Raw genomic sequence first — 23958 nt, 5'->3', positions numbered from 1 at the left:
TTATGCTTGGGAGAGACCAAGTTTAAGGAGGAGAGTCTATAAGGCTAAATTTTGATTTACTTTTTTATTTTTGTAATCAGCAAACAGTAGACAATTTGGGATCTAATTTTCTCCAGACTTCTCAATCATTGATTTGACTGGGGTAGAATCCTATAGATATTTGTCTCTAAAAACTTGTCTGGGGACAGTTAGGTGGTGCAGTAGATAGAGCACCAGCCCTGGAGTCAGGAGGACCTGAATTCAAATCTGATCTCAGACACTTGATAATTACCTAGCTGCATGCCATGGGCAAGCCACTTAACCCCATGGCCTTGCAAAAAAAAACAACAAATCCTTGTCTGTTCCCATTTCATGCCTTCATTAAAATGATATACATATATCCATCTGTGTGTATATGTGTGTGTGTGTGTGTGTACGTGTGTGTATGTGTATAGCTAAGTGCTACAGTTGATTTCTGGAGTCAGGAAGTCCCGAGTTCAAATATAGCCTCAAACTCTTATTAGATGTGTGACCCTGAGCAAGTCACTTGACCCTGTTTGCCTCAGTTTTCCTCATTTGTAAAATGAAGTGGAGAAGAAAATGACAAAATAGTATTTCTAGTATCTTTGCAAGAAAACCCCAAACAGGATCATGAAGAGTCAAGCACAACTGAACAACAACAACAACAACAATAAGAAGAAGTATATATATATAATTTTTTTTCAGTGAACAAAAATCTATTTTCTCTTCCTTCCACATCCCCATCCCCAGTTACAAAAGATAATGTAAAATCCTGGTAACAAATATGTCTAGTCAAACAAAACAAATTCCTTTTCCTGTATGTATCAATATCTATTTATGTATATGTATGTTTACGTCTGTGAATGCACATACATGTGTTTGCATATATGTACACATGCCCGTTTATATGTATATGTCTACATGTGTGTATTTTGTGTATATGTATGTATACGCACATCTGTCAGGGGCATGTTTGTTGGGAAATAATGGTTGCTCAATGGCATTGCTAGAGTTCATAAGCCCTTCAAAGTTGAATGTATTTAAATAGTTGTCAACGTATACATATTGTTCTCCTAGTTCTGCTTCCCTTTTCATCAGTTTATGCAACTCTTCTCAGGTTTCTCTGAAATTGCAAAGATCATTTTTCATAACAATTTTATAGAAATAAGTAACTGGTTGAGAATGTTAAGAGTTGTATTGAGAGTTAAGTAATGTTTTGGATGTTAGTGATATTGTCTTTTTCATCTATCTTTGGCAAATTGTTCATGATTTTAAAAAAACTGGAGGGAATCTTCTCTTTGAACTATCTTGAAAATTGATCCCTGAACAGTCCTACAATTGTTTTGTCCCTAGCACAGATTCCTCAGGGTATCGTTGGTTGAGTCTTTCAACCAAGCCATTTCTACTTTTCCCATAAATGATAACTCAAAGTAGAATGTGAAAGTGCCACATGAAAACAAAGTGGTCTGTTAAGTCACTGAAAAGAAAAAACCACTTGCATCTGGGGAAAATCAAGGGAGACTTTATGGAGAAAGTGGTATTTGACCTAGTCTGTGAAAGATGAGTATAAATTGCACCGACAGAAAATGAGAGTCTCAATATGCAGCATGTGCAGGAAAGTCTTCTTAAAAGCAGAGTGAAGAACCAGCTAGGGAGAAAGGGATAGCATCCAGCTCTTAGAAGTTTTGTCTTGGGATAGCCTCCAACTCTTAGAAGTTTTGTCTTGGTCAGTCAGGCTTGGAAGATTTCTTCTGTTTTGCCACTCCCCTAGTCTTCCCTCCCACTCCCAGTAATACATATATGTTTAGACACATATATACAACATTATACTATATATTACATATGTTTTATTGATATATATTACTTTTGTGAAATAGAATATGTTAGTAGAAATACATGAATACAAATTAATAGAATATATTTTTGTTGTCATTATTCAATTGTGTCCTGCTCTTCATGATCCCATTTAGGGTTTTCTTGGAAAAGAGACCAGAGTTATTTGTTATTTCCTTCTCCAACTCATTTTACAGGTGAAGAAACTGAGACAATCATGCTCAGAGACTTATCCAGGGTCACACAGCTAGTATCTGAGGTCAGATTTTAACTCAGTTCTTCCTGACCCAGGTCCAATGATCTATCTAATGTGCTTTATAATATTATTTAATCATTATATTAAATTATATATTATAATAGCATTTCTATAGAATAATTTATTATTAATTTAGTTTAATATAATATATTATCCATAATAATCTATATAAAATATCATGTTTTATGGCACTATGTGAGGCTTCATGATGTAAGGAAGAAAGTAATGGATTTGGAGTATTTGGGTTAAAATCTCAGCTCTGTTACTTACTACTTCTCTGTAGGCTGTAGTTAGATTGCCCAGGGGATAGAGTGCTGAAGTTAAGAGTTAGCAAGAGGTAGATTCAAATCTAACTTTAGATACTTACTACCTGTGTGACCCTGAGCAAGTCACTTAACCTCAATCTTCTCATCCATAAAAATACGGCTAACATTAGTACCTACCTCCCAGAGTAGTTGTGAGGATTAATTAAGACATTTGCATGCAACTGCTAGCTATTCTTATTAATGCCTTTGTGATTGTGAGCAAATCTTTTCAGTTTTCTCGGACTCATTTTTCTGTCTATCAAATGAAAAGTTGGACTAATTGAACTATAAATGGATGATTCCATAAAGCCAAAAGTGTTTTTATGTTCCCAGTACAACTATCTATCTTCTCAGCATATCTTCCCCTACCCCTATTCCCACCCATGCTTGCTAATGATGCCCCTGCCAAAAAAAAAAGTTCTCTTATTATACTGATTACTTGGAATCTTACTTACTTACTTACTCATACTAGGGTGCTATTGGCTAATGGAATTTGTTTGTTAAAACCCATAGAGCATTCACATGTGACTGAGGCTGATTAAGGATGTCCCCTGATGAATTTAATGAACTGCCCAAGCAAGTTGGTAAGTTTCCAGGGTGCTAAGTCTTTAGGGCATCTGAAAGGAAGATTCCCATAGAGGGTTTGGGCAGCTTGTTGGTCCCTTGTTTAGAAGACTCAGACAATTACTCATTGGGAATTTTTTTTCTCTGAAAAATAATTAATCTGTGAAAGACTTAGCTACTTTAGTCTATAATGATCTACAGCAATTTCAAAGAACTCATGATGAAAAATATTCTCCATCTCTAGAGAGAACTGATGAACTGAGTGCAGATGGAAGCATATTTTAAAACTTTTTTCAATATTAAAAATTGAATGCATGACTTCACATATATAATGAGTATCATATTGCTTGCTTTCTCAATGGGTGGGGGAGGCCTGGAGGGAAGAGAATAATTTGGAACTCAAAATATAAAAAAAGAAAAATAATTTATTAGGAAAAATGCAATTACTGCACCATGCCACTTCCAAAAAGTTTTAGAAACAAGTAGCAAAGTCAAGGTTGGAACTTGGGACTGGGAGCTGAGATATGTAATTTCTATTGCTGATTCTACTCTGAATTTTCCTTAGGTAACTGACCCCAAATCACTCACTTTTTTTCTTAACTGTACCCAGGTTCTGATAAAATCTGTCCTTTATACACCATTCAAAGATTGGCAAAGTTTACAAAATGCTTTGATTTCACTGAATTTGGATCCAATATAAAAATGGGATGATGCTTGTTGTTGCAGGAGAGCAAAGAAGAGATCTAGGTTCAAATCCCACCTCTGATCTAGCTAAAAGAATGATTGAATGAATGAAAAAAATTAAGGGTTTAACATGTGCAAAGCACAAATAGAAAAGTATGACAGTTCTTACTTTCAATGGGCTTGCAAGTTAATAGTTGAAGACCACACATGAAGGAGGGCTAAGTCAGATGGCAAGGCCTCATAGTCCTGAGGCAAGACAGATGATAATGTATCTTTGCTGTCATTTCCATCAATAAAGCCATATTTGTTTCTGATGTTGAACCATTTTATGGTGCCAGAGATTTTGGTGGAAAGAACTTTTCCAATTTTAATTAAAAAATTGGTGTGTTTTGTTTTTCCATTGCATACATTTCCAGATCACCCAACTCTGTGAGAGGTCCTTTATAACAAACAATCAGACAAAACCAACAGTATAGTGACCTCATCTGAATGTGTATGCAATATTCCACATCTGTAACAGCTCCCCTAAACTCTATTAAAAAATTAGTGAATATAAATTTATTTTTATCTCCCTCCTGGCCCCATCCCTTTGGGGAAAAAAGAAGGAAAAATAAATTTCTTGTTTCAAATATGCATAGTTTAGCAAAACAAATTCTTTCATTTCTATAAAAATATTGATTTTTATATGTGTGCATATGGACTCCAGGTAAAAAAAGTGGCAAATATTTCATGTGTGAGAGTATAGAATGACCCTTGCATATACATATAATATATTAAACATATGAATATGTGTGAGAGCCTGGATTAAAAAAAACAAATTTAAGTTCAAATATACCATCAGACACTTACTATCTGTGTAACTGTGGGCAAGTCATTTAACCTCCATTTGCCTTAATTCATAGAGAAGGAAATGGCAAATTACCCCAGTATCTTTACCAAGAAAATCCCAAGGGAAACACTGATACAACTGAACAACTGAACAACAACACTGTATATCTGTATGAAAAAAAAACTGTGTATCTTTATCCACACATACACACACACTCACAAACACATACATATATAATATATATGTAAATGTGTATATATTTGCATGTATGTATGTATGTATTTGATTCTGTACCCTGACTCCATGACCTCAAGAGGTAGATTGTATGTGTTTCATCTCTGGTAATTTGAATTCACAGATGGTCATTGTATTGTTTATAGATCTTACACCCTTCAAATCTATTTCTCTTTTCAGAATTGTTTTATAAATTATTCCTGGTTCTGTTCATTTCATCCTTCATCAGTTTACAAAAGTCTTCAAAATTGTTCATTTTTATAATGTTGATGTTATAGGATAAATTGTTCTTTTGGTTGTCCTTACTTCATTCTGAATCAGTTCATAGACATCTTTTCATGGGTCTTTGAAGTCATTTATTTCCTCCTTTCTTGATAACATAATAGTACTTCATCCCATTCACATATTATCCCTTATTTAGCTGCTCCTCAGTTGATGAGTATTCCTTTAGTTTGCAGTTCTTTTGCTGCTATCAAAAGAAATAACATAAATATTGGTGCACATGCAAAAGTGGTTTCTGATGACTAGGTGTGATATGACTGCTTGGTTGGTTGGGGGGGGAGGGGTATGGAATCCAGAGTAATTCCTTCTCTCTATTGATTGATTAAAAGAGAGTGACAAATCATTCCTGACCCTTTTTCTTTTTCTCCTTTCTCTGTCTAGAAGATAGACTAGAATCTACCAGTCAGTCAGATAGTAAGACAATACGTATTTTAAGAAAAGTAAATGACAGGCCTCACCTGGATATGGAGTGGGAGTAGAAAGATGTGAAGGGAGAAAGTGGGGAAAATCTATGCATGCATATAATTTTATCCTGCAGGAATCATTAGTAGCCATTTGGGGGTAAAAGTCTATGAGAGTTAGATGTACTAACACACAGCTTTCTGAACACAAATTTGAGATCAAAGACCCAATATTTGACTTTTCCAGTCCAATATAGGGCAGAACCTGGGGAAATTATGGAATGTCTATTGAAGCATATGACAAAAGCAGATAGGTGTTTGCCTCTGTGACTCAAGAAAAATTTTATGGAATAATGTTCCTATTTATCAGTACCCTTTGTAGAGGAAGGAAAATGTTAACTCTCTAAGTAGTATGACTCTATAATCTAGCCTTCTGGTTAGAAAAAAAGAAGCTTATGGAGATTGCTTCAAGTTACTAAATTAGAGATTTTTGATTCTATACTTTATAGAAAAAGAAAGGAATTTCTTGATTTCTTGGAAAATCAGAAAGTATTAGTAACATAGTGCCTACAATTTGAAGAGCCAAAATTTAAGGGAGAAAAGAATCTAGACTTCAATACCTCCTCCCTCCATAATCTGCCTTGTACTTGATGGTACCATTAGACATCCATTTCATGGAATAGAGACCATTTTCCCTTGTTAAGAAGAGTACCACCCAGAGCCTTTCCACCCTAAGACAGTGCAGGACCTATAAGAAGAGGGCTGCCCTTCAGCATCCCCAGGGTATATAGAATTATCTTTGGGGTAGGGGAATGAAAGAAGGGGAATGAGCACTTATTAAATTCAGGTATTGTACTAAGCACTTTACAAATATTATTTTATTTGAGGGGAAAATCAGAGACTAAACTCCAGGAAGATCTACAAGTCTGAAAAAAGTCTGTGTGGCAGAGAAAGAGATTTCCCTGAAAATCAAAGAGTAACTCCAAGGTCATTCTTTCTACAGTATGATTGTTGTTGTCTATATTTGATTATGGATTTCCATGAATAATGAGCTTCTGCATTTTCTGTGTGGAGAAAAGCTGTCCTTTACTTATATGCATTTGCTACCTTGAGTTTTTGTAGGGACCCCATTAACTACATTTAGTAGATTCTTACTATTCAGGAACTATAGCTGAAATTTTTCCTGAAGTACAAAGTAAGGCAGTGAACCAAAGAATAAAGTGATCTTTTGGGGTAGCCCCAAAGCTAGCCAGCCCCACTGAGATAATCTCCAGTCTGTGTGATCCTAGAGTCTTGGATTGGGAGGCTCTAGGCAGTGGATAACATGCATATTAGCAGGGGACAATGGTCTTGAACCAATGAATATTTATGACCTATATTGTATTGCTTGTTGTCTTGGGGAGAAGGGAAGGAAGGGAAGGATGGAGAAAATTTTACAAAAATGAATGTTGAAAACTATTTCTACATTGAATTGGAAAAACAGTAACAATGGTTTTAAAAAAACTCCAAAATAAATGACTAGCTAATGGCAGAATTCAGATTCAGGGGAAACTTCCATGTAATGGGGAGTGAAGTGCCTCAAATCATCATATTGATATAGTTTTCCTTTCTACTCTACTTTGACTACAACAGCCTTTGCTAGCCTTGATGAGAGAAGTGCTACTTGAGGGAGATTTGTAGAGTTAAAACAGTGCCTTTAAAACAGTGAAACTAGGGTTCCTATGTTCCATATAATTGTGAGAGGTGACCATATCTATATACTCTCTTTCTACTCCCAGACCCAACTCAGAGTTCTGAATTCTGTCTCTGACTTCTCAGATCATTTTGGCTCTGGAGGAAACTATGAGGCTGGTGACTTTGCACAGGACCCCCTCAATCAAATCCAATTCCCTGGCTTGTCATGGTATCACCTCCCTAATGTTATGGTCTTTTTCAAGAAAGAAGGACAAACATTTTAGACCATTGCTAGCTCTAGGAAAGTGACCAGCAGTTTACATGAGCCCCGTCTGCTCTCAAAATGCTTAGTCCTCTGACTGTCTCGGGTTCTGATCTGCTTATATCCTGTGATCATCTACAGCAAGATATGGGAAGATTTCTTGGGTTGCCAGAGCACATGAGGGATTAGACATTAACTTCCATTCCAGAAAGGTTGTTGCAGCAGAAGTCTGTTAAATAGCACCTCAAGTTAAGGGCAGTGACTGCAATAGCTATTGGGGGCGGGGGAGTAGTACTGTCCTAGCTATACTTTTTTCAGTAAATATCCTTTTATTCAAGATAATTGGTGTAAATTTTTAAAGAACTCATTGGTCGAAATCAAATTAAGGCAATAATCACTGATTAGATGATAATGAGGAGATACAACTGGTCAAGTGATATTAATATGGTAACTAATTGATTACTATTTCAGAAAAGTGCACATGTGGAGACTGACAACTTTAATAGAGAAAAATACCCTCAACTCCCTAGAATCTCAGGCAAGAGTCCTAGCTTGGCTCTGGAGACTCAATTTTCCATTGCAATTAGAATTTGAGATAGTGACCCCCTACAGCCTACATATGTTCTACATATAGCCTTATCTTGTGTTTTTACATATGTGTGTGTGTATTTGTAGGTATTTGTGGATAATATGAGTTCTTTTTGGGCAGGGAGTATCTCATTTTTGTTTGTATTCTCATTGTCTGGCATTCATCGAGAGCTAAATAAATACTTTTAGGTTGAAAAAATAGCACCTCAAACTACACCACAGATCCCATCGTGAATAAAACAAGAATTTTGCCATTTTGTGGAAAATTCCATGATGGTCTGGCTTCCATATTATAACAGGGTTCCTTTCATCATGCAACCTCAGAATCAAGTTATCCTTGTCTCTCCAAACTCTTAATGAGGCTGTCCAATTCCCACAATAAAGGAGTCTTTCCTCTGCCCTGATTAACAGGTTATAGAAGGCCAGAATTGACCTTGCTGAGCTCCTCAGTTGTTTGGGTGTTTGATTATTCATTCATTCTATGAAATATAGACTCAGAGAGATGCATGGGGGGAATGGGAGGGGATCATCTTAGTTTCTTCTTCCTTTAGTCTTCATCCACATAGACATGTTGGATAAGTCACAGAGTAGAGGAAGCTATGCCAAAGCTCAAGATAGATCAACTTGAAGACTCAGCCCCAAGGTTGCACAGATCTAGAGTCAAAAGGCATCTCAGAGGTCATTTAGTCTACCCCTCTCATTTTTACAAGTTAGGAAACAGAGCAGAATAAAGTGGTTTGCCCATGGAAACAAAGTCCTCAGGGGCAATGCTGGGATTCCAATTCAGGCCCTCTGAGTCTGAGTCTAGACCAGACTCATGCTACATCTCTGATCTCCGATTTGTGTGTGTGTTTTAGATGATTGCAAATTTTTAAGATGGAGGAATTTTACTAGCCTGAGGCAGTTAGATGGCATGGCCATAGAGCACTGGTTCTGGAGTCAGGAAGATCAAAGTTCAAATGTGGTACTAGTTTTGTAACCCCATGGGAAAGTCATTAACTCCTCTCTGTCTCAGTTTCCTCAAATGTAAAACAAGGATAATAATAGCCTCTACATTGTACAGCTGTTATAATAATAAAATGGGTTAGCACAGCTTTCTGTCAATGACTATGTGATTTGAATTCTTGTTTTGTTTTTTTAAACAACAGTCCGCTGGAAATAGCATGACCTTCCTCAATCTATATCTATAAGGGACATAGGAGATAATAGATTGAGAGGGGCTTTGAAAAGTGCCAAACCCTGGGGGGAACTCAGTGGAAAAAAGTCTAGAAAAGTGGGTGTTACAAGTCATTCATTCTCATGTGAACCATGTTATTTATTAATGGTGACCCCTTGAGCCATCTCTCTGGGACCATTTCCTCTTCTATAAAAAGAAATGGTTAAATTAAGTGATATTCAAGGTCCTTTTCTGGCTCCAAGATTCTAAGATATACAGAATCACAAAATGTTAGAGCTTAGACCTGATCCAGGTGGTATTGTCAAGAGGAAAGAGCCGAGCCATTAGCTTGGAGTTAGGAAGACCTGAGTTCAAATGTGACCTCAGTCATTTTCTAGCCATGTAACCTTGGATAAGTCACTCAACCTATCCCAGTCTCAGTTTCAATATCACCCAGCTTGGAAGTGGCAGAATCAGGATTTAAACTCAGGTCTTCTGAGTTTCCACTGTCCACATTATCACCCAAATGTATTAGATTGCATGGTCCAATGAATGAGGGACTTCAGGAACTTGGGGAGGCCCTCAGAGTAGAGAGGGGAGGGTGTCCTGGTCAAGAATAAAGCCCCACATAGCTTGCGTGACTTCCCAGAGCTCTGTGTGCCCTCTCTTCATTTCTTGTAAAAGGCCCTCCTAAGTGGATTGTCCTCGCCCAGCCTCCACACATGACCCTTCCCTCCTCTCTGTAAGCTCTTTATGCCTGCTCCCCAGAGTCCTGCCCTGAAGATAAATGGAGTTAGTAAATGTGATAGGCACAGATTTTTATCTAATCGGATTCCACAGCACAAGACAAAGTGCAGTGTGTTGAACTGGGATGTGTAATTAATTATCTCCCAAGCATGCAGCCTGTGGCAGCCTGGCCTGGGGTTGGCTTTGGCATTTTGGATGCACAGGGTGAGGAGTCAGGGAGCTTTGAGAATCAGAAATTTCAGGACCCTTGGACTGCAACAAGAATGTGAGCTATAGACAGAAGCCATTCCTTTCCAAGGCTTGGGAAAAGAACCTGATCTGTTAGAGATCTTGGTGACTATTAATTTATCATTTCTTCCACCCTGGAAAATTTGGAGAAGGACAGAGGTGGAGTGGCACTTAGAGGACTCTAATTGGTTCAGATAAAATATAATTGATTACAGTGTTTTCCTTGGAATCAATCATAAAGCCTCTGAGTTCTGGCTGTGAAGTGACTTTGGGAAAGTCACTTAATTTCCTTATTTCCCCATCTGTAAAGCGAGGATGATGTTATTGGCCATACCTATCTCAGAGGGTTCCTGGGACAACCAAATGAGAAAATAGATGGAAAACATTTTTGTAGCTATATTATTTATGCTATATATAAATTATAATGTTAATATAGGATATTAACAATATAACAGATTAGAATAATTATATATTATATGGTATATAATTATATAATATATTATTGTTTATATTATGTTAATAGATTCAATTATATTAATAATTATACATGATATACAATATAGCTATAAATTTTTTTCTCTCCATTATCCCATTTAGTTGTCATAATAACCCTCTGAGATAGGCATGAGCAATTAATATTATTCTCACTTTTCAGATCATACACATCTCTATATAGATATGTATGATATTTGTGTGTACATATTATATGTATGTATATTATGTTTGTTTACATTATTTTATATATTATATATACACATATAAGCTGTTATTTTTGATTGAATAGATTTCATTTAATTTTTTCCCCAATTAAGTATTTATTTTTTCTCCTCTCAATGGAAAAAAAAAAGATAGATCCCTTGTTACCAACACGCATAGTCAAATAAAATACATCCCCACATTAGTGTCCAAAAAACCTACCTTTCATTCTTCCTCTTGTATCTATCACCTCTCTTTCAAGCGGTAGAATGCTTTATCATGGAGCTGTTGTCAAGATTAAATGAGGTTCCATTTAGAAAACATTTAGCAGAGCTCTGGAACATCATACATGCTTAATAAATGCTTACTCCCTTCCTCTTCCCCTCCCTTCATCATAGGTCCTCTGAATTGTGGTTAATCATTCCATTGATGAGAGTGCTTAAGTCTTTCAAAGTGGTTTGTCTTTTCAAGGTTGTTGTTTTGTATAGATTGTTCAGACAAGTTGGAGGAAATTTCCTAAGTGCTTAAAAATGCCCTAACTTTGATTATTCTTCTTAGTGGAAATGATTGCTGGCTTAGACAGTGGAAAACAGTAAATAATCCAATGGATGTATTTTCTCACTGTTTCTCAGTCCCAGAGATACAGTTGAGATGAAAAGAATTCAGAATGACAGGGAATTGGTAGGGTTCTATGAAGGTAAAAATCAGGTAATTTCCTAATCTTACCCTATTTTGATAATTGTATTTAAAATGACCCTTAAAGTCTAACTAAAGAAACAGACATGTGAAAAGATAAATAATAATATAAGGTCACAAGACAAGAACTGTCCAGAGAGCGTATAGGATAAATTCCAAATAAGTGATGAAAGTGGTGGTGGGGAAGTGCTAAGATTTTTGAAATCTTATTTTTTTTTTTGCACAGTGCTAAGTAAACAGTATCTACTTGCTATACATATTTTAAGTTAAATGGAACTGAATGCTTATGATAGCTAAATTTCCAATATTTGTGGCATGTTCAATTCAGTTTAAGCCAATTTAGATCAGTCTAAACCAGTTCAAACTGGTTAAAATCAATTTAATCTAGATGAATTCAGTTCAAGCTAGTCAAGAATTAGGTTCTAGTTTAAATCATTTCAATCCAGTTAAACTGATAGAAACTGATCAAAGCCAGTTGAAACAAGTTCAAACAAATTCTCAAGGCATGTACAGTCTAAATATTAGCTATACACAAAATAAAAACAGGATAAATTGAAAAACAATTGAAAATAATTGTCTCTAACATCGGGGCTAGGGAAAGGCTTCTTACAGACTTAGGATTCTAGTTGTGACTTGATGGAAGTCAGGGAAAATTTGAGATGAGGAAGAGGAATATTCCAGACATCAGGCAGAACCAATGACAATGAATGGAGTCAGGAGATGATGTGGCTTGTATGTAGAACAGCAAGGAGGTCAGTGTCACTAGATCAAGGAGTACCTAGGGAGCTGGAAAAGGGGGTAATCTATAAGAAGACTGGAAAGATAGGAAGGGACCAGGCTACGAAGGGCTTTGGATGCCAGTTAAAGGATTTTGTTGATACTTGAGATATAAGGGAGTCATTGAATTGGGTGAGAGGCGAGGTTGGTTACACAGTCAGAGTTGCTTTTTAGCTCTGTTGATGAAAGAATGAAGGATGGACTGGAATGGGAAGAGTTCTGAGGCAGGGAGGCTAACCAGAAGACTATTTCAATAGTCCAAATGAGAAGTAGTGAGGTCTTGGACCAGGGTGGTGGTAGTGTCAGAAGAGAAGAGAGCATATATAAGAGATCTTGTTAAGGGAAAATCAACAGGACTTGGACCAGGGTGGTGGTGGTAGTGTCAGTGGAGAAGAGGACATATATAAGAGATGTTGTTAAGGGAAAATCAATAGCACTTGGTCATAAACAGGATATATGGGGAAGGATTAGAGATAGTGGTTACTTGAGGATAATACTTAGATTGTGAACCTCCACAGTCATAGATTGGAAGAGGGAAGGACTTGGGATTGGGGGGGAGTGGAAGAGACAGGGTGAACAAATAAGTACATGTAAAACAATTACAAAATTAATGCAAGATTGTAAAAAGATAGAGCATAACAGCTGGGGTAGAGTTGGAGAACTGGTCCTTGAGTTGTGTCTTAAAATAAGTTTGGTGTTCTGCAAAGTGGATATAAAGAGGAAGTGTTTTTCAGGCATAAGGAAAAGCCAAAATCGAGTCACAGAGACTGGAGATGGAATGTGTAAGGAAAACCAGTTTAGCTGCATCTTAGAAAAAGGAAAGTGGAATAATATGGTTTTCAAAATATGCCAGGGTCTTATTTTGATGTACATTTGAAGCCAAATAAGTATTTACAGTTTATCCTAGAGGTAAAAGGGAGTCGCTAGAGTTCATTGTATCAGGGAGAGACCTGTACTTAAGAGAAAAAACGTTGGTAGCTATGGAGAGGACAGATTGGAGTGGGAAAACACTGGAGGCAGGAAACCAATTAGGAGGTCATTATAACAGATGAGGTTAATGACAACCTGAATTAGCATGACTTCTGTATAAGTAGTGAAAAGGGAACAGATGAGATTCTACAAGTTTATAGACATGGCAAAACTGATTGGCTATATGGGGTAAGGGAGAGTGAAGAATTGAGAATAATATCAGGCTTTCAAACCTGAAAGACTGGAAGGATGGGGATTCACTTGAAAATATTAAGAACAGTGAGTTAGGTTTGGTTTGCTGCACTATTTTAGACATGTTGAGTCTGAGATATCTGAGTTTGAAATACTAATTGGTAATGTAGGCTTGGATGGAGTTTAGAAGATAGACTAGGAGAGATTAGAGAGCATATCTGCCTAGAAATGATAATTAAATCAATGGTAGCTGATGAAGTCACTAAGAGCATGTAGAGAAGGGGAAAAGGGGATTTAGGAAAGACACTTGGGGTACACCCACAACTAGAGAGCCTGATGGATAAAGAGTTTTTTTAAGAACCTGAGGACAGGGGTGGCGTAGTGGCATAGTGGATAAAGCACCGGCCCTGGAATCAGGAGTACCTGGGTTCAAATCCGGTCTCAGACACTTAATAATTACCTAGCTGTGTGGCCTTGGGCAAGCCACTTAACCCCGTTTGCCTTACAAAAAAAAAAACTTAAAAAAAAAAAGAACCTGAGGACAGGTCATGGCAGTTGGAGCATTACCAAGAGAGGAGTGTCATTAAAAAGTCAGAGAAGAAAGACTCATCCAGGACAAGAGGGTAATCAATATTGGCAAATGCTGTGTAGAAGTTAAGAAGGATGAGTAGTTAGCAATTAAATGATGGCTGTCAACTTTGAAGAGAATAGCTTTTTCTAATGATGAAGTTAGAATTTGATTTGCAAAGGGTTTGAAAAGTGAGGTAATGCATGGCAAAGTCTTTTTATAGGGACTCGCCAGAGAAAGAGAGGAAAGATACAGGATGATAACAAGTTGGCAAAATAGTCTGATAAACTTTTTTTAATGGAAGGTAGCAGAATTGCTGAAAAATATTTGAAGATTAGGGGAGTACTAATTGAGGGGTCAATCTGCTGGAGAATGTGGAAGGGATGGGATCCAGAGTGAATGATTAGAGTTGTCCTTGGCAAAGAGGAGGGCTTCCTCATCAGTTGGTGGAATAAATGAGGAGAGAGAAGGGATATGACATGAAGGGAATAGAACTTTGACCTTGGAGTCAGGAAGACCTGAGTTTAAATCCTGCCAAAACTTCGAGTTATGTGCTTCTAGACAAGTCACTTAAACTATTTCAGTCTTCGTTTCATCATCTGTGAAATGAAGATAATAATACCCACCTTCCAGGACTGTTGTGGGGAACCAATGAAATATATATATGAAGAATGATTTGTCAACTTTAAATCATATAAACATCAACTTTTACTTTTATTATTAAATCTTCTTCATTTTATCTCTGCCTATCTTGAGTCCTGCTCAGAACATCCGATTGTAAGAGGCAAGAGAAGGTCATGAAGCTGGGGCAAGGAAAGTCCAGCCCTATAATTCCCCTTAAGAATCTAATCTCCAAACTCATAAACTTCTCCCTCTCTTCCTCCATTCCTTTCTGAGGCTCAGGTCTCTCACCTAAGACTGGAAAGTTACTGAGTCTGAGCTTGTCCATCAGCATTGGAGTCAGCAAAGGGAATGCTCAGCCGGGGAATACAGGGCTCCTCCCAGAGAAGAGATCCTTTGTAGCCAACTGGCCCTTTTGACCAACAGAGGTGCAAACAGAAACCACAGTGCTGACCCCATCAGAAGGGAATTTACTTAAAGTTTCTCTGTCCAGACATTGACCAACCAGATGCTATTCACCCAAACATCCAGATGGAATTCCAAGAAGGAAGAAGTTACATTAGATGCCATGGGGAATATTGGTGTGGAGTGTCCTCAGAACCAGAACTTTGAATTTTCTCCCTGCTATGGAGAAGATTCTCTTGCCCTATTTTCTTTATTGTTTAAATAATTTTTTGAATGAAGTTTACTTTTTCTTTCTTTTACCTCCTCCACTGGGAAAAAACCAAACTCTTGTAATAAATATGCATTGTCCAGCAAAAGAATAACTACTTTAACTGTGCTTTATATGTGTGGGTAACATAGCCAATATATATATCCTATATACAAATACATATATAAATATAAAATTCTGTATCTCAAATCCACCATCTCTCTGTCAGGATGTGGGTAGCATGCTATCTATCAGTTCTCAGGAATTATGGTTGTTCATTGCATTGATCAGACTTCTTAAGTGTTTCAGTGTTGTTTGTCTTTATAATGCTACTGCTAAATAAATTGTTCTCCTGCATTTTTCCACTTCTCTCTCAATCAGTTCATACAAATCTTCCCAAGATTCTTTGAAACAATCTCCTTCATTTCTTATGGCACAATAATATACCATATCATATTTTGTTCAGCCATTCCTCAATGGATGGATATATCCACATACTTTTCAGTTGCTACCACAAAAAGAATCTCCATGAATATTTCCATACACAAGGGTTCTTTTCCCCTTTCTTTGAACTTTCAGATGTATAGCCTAGTAGTGGGTTTACTGAGTTAAACGATAAGCAGTTTCATGCCGCCCAGACTTGAGTCCAGGTGCAAGGCTTACCAACTTGATCTTCAGTATTATTGAGTCCAGGACTATGACTTAGAACATGGACCTCAGGAAGCAGCAGATTTGATAGCATTTCTGAGTCATTTGGGTAGTGTCTGAGCATGGATCCTTGAGATTTTGTTTTCCTTTACCTCTCCTAGGTTCCTAGCCCAGTCCCTTGTTGTATACTATTATTTGGGGGAGGTGGGGTAAATGTGATTTCATTGTTTCTAGGGAACTCTTGATAAGGAAACTCCTACCAATGTAGATTGGTACCTGCTCTGCAACTTAAAGGTTTAAAGAGTTGCCAGGGGATACCAAAAGGTTAAGTCCATGGTCATAAATTGAGTATGTATGAGAGCCTGACTTCAAGGCTACCTCTCAATCTGCCTACACTGTTACTGTTTTTATTTTTAATTTAATTTATTAAATTAATAAATGCTTGTTGAATTGAATCAGATGTGTCAGTATACATGAGTATTTAGTTTCATTTGTTGCTGATCTTGCTGACATGTGAAAGGCAGGGATTTAGTTTTGAAAGATCTGAGATGGTCTTCCAAAGATTGGTTAGTCACACCTTGCAACAAGCCTCATTTAGTTCTATTTGTTCTTATCTGGCCTTCTCATTTCATCTGTCTGGCAAGACCCAGAGAATCTTGTGGGACTAAATGACATGATGGTATCTTAAATTCAAGGAACTTTTTGCAGTTTAGTAGAATTTAATCTCTGAAATTGGGTGGAATTCAGGTTGGCAGTTGGGAATTTATGGAATTAAGGGTGCTTTCTAACCCTAAATAAAATACAGACTGAGGAAATGACATGAACCATATTTTAGGTTTTTGCAAGGCAATGGGGTTAAGTAGCTTGCCCAAGGCCACACAGCTAGGTAATTATTAAGTGCCTGAGGCTGGATTTGAACTCAGGTCCTCCTGACTCTAGGGTCAGTGCTCTATCCACTGCAACACCTAGCCACCCCAATATGAATCTTTCTTGCAGGAGGAAGTGAATTTTAAAAAAGGACAATACTAGCCTGAGGTCAGTATTTTAGTTTTTGTTATGGAGTAGTCTTAGCAAGTTATGGTGATGCATATAGACTTAGCTACTTACAAAAAGAACTATCAGTCTACTCTTATCAAGAAGAGGCTTTCTAATCATTGAATTTTATTGGACAGGAGCCCAAGGAGCCCTAAAAAAGATAACAGTCCAGAAGCTTGTAGCAAAGAGAAACTCAATAACAACATAACCATAAAGCATGCTCAGGAAATGGAGCAGCATGATGATGTTGCCCTGTAGTATCAGAAGTTTTGTTGCTGTTTGTCCTTCATTCTAGAAGACCATGACATCAGGGCGGTGATGCCATGACAAATATGTGGATTGTATGTAATCTTTTCACTTTCTTATCCAGAGCTGTTTGAGTCCAGTGACCAGATATAGATCAGGAGGACTGGTGATATTCCTAGAAGTGAGAGGATCAGGGTTAAGTGACTTGCCCAAGGTCATATAGCCAGTCAAGTGTCTGAGACCAGATTTGAATTTAGGTCCTCCTGACTCCATGATTAGTGCTCTATCCACCACACATGCATATGAATTGATTAGAAATGTTCATTACATATATGCTCTCTTTGCATATTTTCTGGCATATTGCTTCCTTCCATATGCCTCTTTCTGTATATTTCTTGGCATGTAGCCATGTATATCCCAGATGCATTTGTCTTCTTTGTATGTGTCTTTCAGACATGATCCCCATATATGCCTTTTCTTTCCATCATGGTCTCTGTATTTTCTGAGAGGATAAATGGGGTGTTCAGGAAGGACTGGCACCTCTGGGGTGAAGGCTAAGTTCTTTTCAGGGCTGCTTATCTGTCTTTGGTGTCTAGTCTTTTTTTTTAGCTTTTTTTTTTTGCAAGGCAAATGGGGTTAAGTGGCTTGCCCAAGGCCACACAGGTAGGTAATTATCAAGTGTCTGAGACTGGATTTGAACTCAGGTACTCCTGATTCCAGGGCCGGTGCCTTTATCCACTACACCACCTAGCTGCCCCATGGTGTCTAGTCTTCATACAACTCTCACCTGTGACTGCAAGAAGTTGTAGCCTGGGCAATAGTCCACTCTTGGTACACTTGGTACACCTGATACAACCAGATTCAGGCTTAGAACCAGTTGAGGGTAATCAGCAAGTCAATGAGTTAGGGGGATGTCTACCCCAGTATGTGGGAATGGGCAGATGAGAACAATTTGCTCCAACAACCATGAAGGCAGCTGAAGCAAGCTCTATGGAAGATCATTTAGTGTATCCCAGGTTATTGTCAATCATCATGACTTTTTTTTAAAGGTTTTTTGGCAAGGCAATAGGGTTAGGTGACTTGCCCAAGGCCACACAGCTAGGTAATTATTAGTGTCTGAGTTAAGATTTGAACTCAGGTACTTCTGACTCCAGGGCCAGTGCTCTATCCACTGCGCCAATCATCATGACTTTTGTCCTGCCACTAGACTGGTTATTCAGAAAGAGAGAGTGAGACTGAAGACTGTGTAATTCTGCCCAATTTATAGTCAGTCTCTCGGTGTCCTCTAATCCTAACTGATTCCTGTCTCTCTCCATTATTCCCCCATAAAGATTAAATTCATTGAACTGGAAGTCTTCCTCTTTATTTTTTGTTAATAAAAAATAAATAAATGAACATATAGCTCCAAAGGCTGACCATAATACTGGATATACGACAGTGTCTCTCATTCTCTTCACTGTCTTCATGAAAAAATATCTGGCCCAGTAAATAAACCCAATCTGATCATTAAAATCATTAGAACTAGATTCTACCTCATTGACTGAAGGTTGAACTAGAATTGCAATAACCAAGGTTCTGCAGATGCTTAGCCTGGATGCTGTGGAGAGAGGAATCTCAGTGCCATTCACCTAAAGCGTACAAAAGTGGTTCCCATGCCTCCCAACTTAGAACCCCCCCCAAGATCTCAAACCTCCCCTCAACCCCAGCTTTGTAAACATCATCACTATAATCAGGCAGGTGTTTGGCTTGAAGGTCTAAGTTAGGTAAGGGAGGGCCTCTGCAGAGACTCCAATGGTATCAAATAATCCTGAACATAAAAGGAGCCCTCAGGGGCTGGGCAGAGCCCCCCATCAATCTCATCTATCATGGTTCAAACTCAGGGGCATACATGAGGGAACTTGTAGTTGAAAATCAGAGATATATATAGCTGAATGTAAGAATCTATTTCTCCTGTTAAATACCTTGCTTTTTCTACCTCCTTAGCCCTCCTGCAACTCATTCCTCTTCTGTCTTTTAGTCATTTATTATTAACCATTTATATTCACAACACTGTGTTAGGCATGGGGGTAGGAGAAAACATAAATCAAATTTGTCCCTTGTCCTCCTAGATGAAGCAACCCTGGAGGAGCTTATAGTCTAATGGGGAGACAAATGTTCACATCTATAAACTCTATGTAAAGTAGACACAAGGTAACCTAAGGTTGCCTAAAGAAAGGACTTCCTACCAAAGGTGATGTTTTAACTGAATCTGAAGGGGTTCTAAGAAATGGAAGCGAGAAGGAAGAGTATTGAAGGCATAGAAAAATAGCCAGTACCAAGGAGCAGAGATAGGAGATGGAGTATTTTGTGGGAATAACAGGGGAGTAACATTTAATAACAATAATAATGCTATCTGTGCCATAGGATGTTGAGAGGCTCAAATTAAGTGGCATAAGTACAGGGATTTGTAAATCTTGAAGTACAATATAAATACTAGCTATTATTACTATTAGCAGCATTTACCAGAGAGTACACAACACACACAAATAAACCATCATTAAAGACAACTATATAATAACAGTATTAACCGGTGGAAGAGATGGTTTCTCTTCCCACTGAGAGGATTTGTGCCAAATGAATCTGAGGAACTCAGAAGAATCCAGAGTGGTGAGTGAGGAAACAGGCATGGTGATGACGGGAAACAGTTCTGTTTCTTAGAATCCTTGTCCTGAAGGTAAATGGCAAAAGACACCTAAGTTTCTCCTCTCTGTCTCTGTCTCTATCTGTCTGTCTCTCTGTGTCTGTCTGTCTGTCTGTTTGTCTGTCTGTTTGTCTCTCTCTCTCTCTCTCTCTCTCTCTCTCTCAGGGACACACAAAGACATACACACAAATGGAGACAGATGCAGAGAGATGAAAATGGGGAGTGAAAAAGAGATGAAAATATAAAGAGACAGACAGAGAGAGAGAGAGAGACAGAGAGAGAGAGAGAGAGAGACTGAGTATGAGATGGAGCAAGGCAAGTCACAACATGATTGAAGGAAGGTTTCTAGGACTGAGGGGGCAGGGGCATTGATTATTAGACCATTTCCTGAGTCTACCACAACTAAGTTCCACGAGAGTCATATTCTAGGTAGGCTATGAAATGACTGGGAAGAGAAGAAGAGAATAAGTAATGCTAAGCACTTTTGCAAATATTATTTCATTTGACCCTCACAATGACCTGGCAAGATAGATGCCATTATTATCTCCATTTTATAGTTAAGGAAATAGATTAAGTGACTTGCCCAGAGTCATACAACTAGTAAGTGTCTGAAGTCACATTTGAACTCAGGGCTTCCTGACTCCAGGGCCATGGCTCTATCTACTGGGCTACCTAGCTACTTAGACATTACAGGAATTTCCTTATAGTTATTGAGAGTTTGTCACTTACAATTTACTGGACTTGGGTCTGGAATCCATTTGCAATCCTTGTCTGATACATAAAAAAAATTTATTTTTAGACTTAAGAATATTCACTAATCGCTTTGTCCAAGGCATTCCATGTCTTTGCTCACATCATTCCCTGCAATTCCCTTGAATCATCCTTGCTTCTATCTTTATCTGTTGAAATACTACACATCCTTCAAGCTTTGGTTCAAATACCATCTCTTCTATGGAACTTCTTTTGATCCCCCACAATCCAAAATGTTCTTGTGTTCCCCAAATCTTGGGGTCAAGGGCTAGTTTTTAATATTTTTACCTTCATTCTTAGAGCCTGGCAAGGCTCTTTGTAGGAGGAGGTTTTGAGCTGACCTTTGAAGAAAACTAGGAATTCTAAGAGGTTGAGATAAGGAGAGCGAGTGAATTTGGGCCCCATGCTAAGTTAAAGATGGGAAATGAAATATCTATGAGGAATAGCAATAGCATCATTTTAATTGGCCCTCAGAGAATATGAAGGGGAATAATGTACAATAAACTAATACCAGATAATTTTAATGTGATCCTGGAGATTACAGGAGCCACCAGAATTTATTGAGCAGGAGACAAATGGCCAGATCGTGCTTTAGGGAAATAATTTTTTCAATTATGTGGAGGATGTATGGGAGAGGACAAGGAAGGCAAGGAAACCTCAGAGAATAATCCATTCTCTTTTATTTAACAATCTTTTAAAGACCTGAAGTCAGGTTCCTTCAAGTTATCATCTTCACCTGAAGCCTTCTCTATGCCAAAAATTCTTCAGTTTCTAATACTTTTACAGGACACAGTTTCTAAAGATCTGGACATCTTGGTGGCCCTTCTCTGAATAAACACTGCTTAATCCTTTATGAAGACAGTCTTTAGAAATGGAGCTGGGGGAGGGGGGGGGCTAGGTGGCTCAGTGGATAGAGCACCAGCCCTGGAGTCAGGAGTACCTGAGTTCAAATCTGGCCTCGGACACTTAATAATTACCTAGCTTTGTGGCCTTGGACAAACCACCTAACCCCATTACCTTTCAAAAAACCTTTTAACAAAAGGGGAAAAAATGGAGCTAGTACAAGTCAATTATTCCCAGGGCTCTGAGTCTCTACTTCTTGAGGTTGGGGGTGTAGAAGGCAGGGATAACTATGCTTGAATGTCCATAGAAAGCAAAACAATTTATAGTCATATGAAGAAATACTCTAAATCATTATTGATAAGAGAAATGTAAATTAAAACAACTTTGTGATATTATTTTATACCCAATAGATTGGCTAAAATGGATTGAGGGGAAAATAAATGTTAGAGGGAATGTGGTAAAATTGAAGCATTAATTTACTGTTGGTGGAACTGTAAAGCAATTCAGCAATTTTGGAAATCAATCTGCAATTATATCCAAAGAGTTATTAAACTGCTTATACTGTTTATCCCAGAAATATCACTATTGGGTCTATTTTTAAAGATGATTAGGGAAAACAAATATCCTATATGGTCTAAAATATTTATAATAGCTCTCCTTGTGCTGGCAAAGAACTGGAAAATGTGAGGATTCCCATCAATTGGGAAATGGCTGAACCAGTTGTGGTATATGATTGTGTGGGATACTACTATGCTGTAAGGAATGATTAACTCAATGGTCTTAGAAAAACATGAATGAATTGCATAAAATAATGAGGAACATAATGAACAGAAACAAGAGAACATTGTAAACAGTAGCAGCAATTTTGCTGCAATGCAAAATAGCAATGTTTTAGGATCAACGTTTAGCAAGTCATTTTGACTATTATAAATACCCAAATTAACTACAAAGGACCTGCTACAAAGACCCAAATAATATATATATATATATCCAAATTAACTACAAAGAAAGATGCTATCAGTATCCAAAGAAAGAACTGAGAAGTAGATGTATAGAATAATTTTACATATCCATATTTTTTTTTCTTGACCAGTGGTAATCATCTCTATGGCAGAGTATGTAACAGGAAGAAAAAAAAGGAAAAAAGCAATTTACACGATAACTTAAGTTTCACAAATAGTCCAGTTGGCAGTGTGATGGGACTGAAGGCTATTGAGGTAGGACAGATGATAAGGTCTGGTGGTTCTATAGCTCTTCAGAAGGAATGGAACTGTGGACTTCCATCTCATCCAAGTCTTGTGAGCTGTGAACAGTAGGTGGGAAAAAGCAAGGCAAGAGACAAGGCTACACCTCTCACCAGGTGAGTTTTCTTATCTCCCGGATAAATCTGGGATTGCCTTTGGCATGAGCAAGGAGGGGCAAGGTAGGGCACCATCTTGGTGACCAGCCTTCTCACTGCATGATCAGTTCAGATGGATCCAAGCTTCTACTTCCTGCTCCTACTCTTGATAGGAAAAAACTTGAAAGATGAATTCTGTTATCCCTCAGGAATCCTAAATCCAAGATAACATTAGGGGATATAGTGCAAAAAGCACAAGGCATAGAGAAGAAAAGTACGTAGAATTATAGACTATTAGAGCTGAAAACAAAGAGAGATATTCCAACCAGATTGTTCAACTCCCTCATCTTAAAGATGGACAAGGACCCTAAAAAACAAAATGATGTGTCCCACAACCAGGTCAAGTTTGGTCAGGGTCTTTAACGTTCTGGGGATGAAAATTTTATCCAAGATCACTTTTCACACTGGCTATCTCATGATTTGGAATCCTATTTTCTGCTCCAGGTTCCATTCCTTACTCTGTAAGAGTGTGTGTGTGTGTGTGTGTGTGTGTGTGTGTGTGTGTGTGTGTGTCCGTCTGTTTCAGCTGATGCCCCTGAATGTACTGGAGAAAAGAATGAGCCTTTTACAAATACCAGAGGTTTTCTTGACAAGAAGACCCTATGAACAAATATTCAAACTCTTCTCTCTAGGGGAAAAAAAAACTAAACTAAAATTGATGCTGCTGTCAAATATGGCCCCAAGGCAAAGTTGTTTAACCTGATTTCCTCAGTTTCCTTATATGTAAAGTGAGCTGGAGAAGGAAATGGTAAGCCACTCCATTACTTTTGCCATCAGCATAAACATCATTGGATAAAAGCTAAACTAGGTATTAAGTAGACCAAAATAGCATTTATAACTATATTGTTTGTCTATAATTCTCAAGTCTGTGACTGTCTTGAGCTTCCTCACATGGAAAGAAATTTGTAGGCACTTTGAGTAACAAATGTGGTCAAATGTGACTTACCCGGTAACTTATCAAGGAGGGCAGCATGATCAGAAGCACCACTGATAAGTTCCTAGTTTAAAGATAAGCCCTTCTCCACCATAGTAGATGTGACCATCTATCCTCAGTGGAATATAGGGAGTTTGATGTTTGTTGTGCCTCAAGCATCTTGTCCCAAGATCTCTGGCAGGCACTAAAGTTAGAAGATACAGAAGGGA

Source organism: Macrotis lagotis, chromosome 1 (genome assembly GCF_037893015.1).
Source record: "Macrotis lagotis isolate mMagLag1 chromosome 1, bilby.v1.9.chrom.fasta, whole genome shotgun sequence".
NCBI classification, from domain to species: Eukaryota; Metazoa; Chordata; class Mammalia; order Peramelemorphia; family Peramelidae; genus Macrotis; species Macrotis lagotis.
This window is presented reverse-complemented; position numbering follows the sequence as displayed.